Below are 658 nucleotides of genomic sequence, written 5' to 3'. Positions count from 1 at the left end.
ACTCCACACTCTGCACCCTCTCACGCTTCACCAACTCGTCGTGCGATTTCCTCTGAGCCCTACTTCGCTCTGATGAGACAAGAAATGTCCATCCACATCACGGATCATATTGAGCATATGCGAAGCGTCGATCGTGATCCTGCTAACAGTTGCCTTGTCGAAAGTTTCTTGGACCAGCCTTTCGTTAGCGGTCTTAAGTGTGGCGGCTACCGCGGTAGGTTCAAGTCGGTTGTCATTTTGAGGAACGATCGCGCTGCATAGGGGACAGCATCTTCAATCACCACCTCGACCACACTAAAAACCCAAAATGCGCTTGCACACGTTGCCACGTGTGTATACTTCGTCGCGAAAATTCGTCTTCCGATCGACCATGTCAGCGGCATTTCGCTGCGGAGTGAACGACGGTTTCCGCTCTTCGGCCATCTGTCTACGCCGTATGGCCCGTTCATGTCTCGCGAAGGATCCCTTCATCATATCCCTCGAGTCCGGTACGTCTGTAGATTCCCCCATCGCTTCTCGCACTGCGGCATTTTTCTTGACCCCATGAGTCTTCGTCGGTGTTTTTTGCAAGCCGGAACTACTTCATGCGCTTTCCCAGTGCTTGAGCGGCATACTACCGACCACCGCATCCTGCCTCCTTCGTCTCCAAATTCCTCCC

This window comes from Chondrus crispus, genomic scaffold, assembly GCF_000350225.1.
Source record: "Chondrus crispus Stackhouse genomic scaffold, scaffold_369, whole genome shotgun sequence".
Classification (NCBI taxonomy): Eukaryota; Rhodophyta; class Florideophyceae; order Gigartinales; family Gigartinaceae; genus Chondrus; species Chondrus crispus.
The sequence above is the reverse complement of the archived record's forward strand: the minus strand, read 5'-3'. Positions refer to the sequence as shown.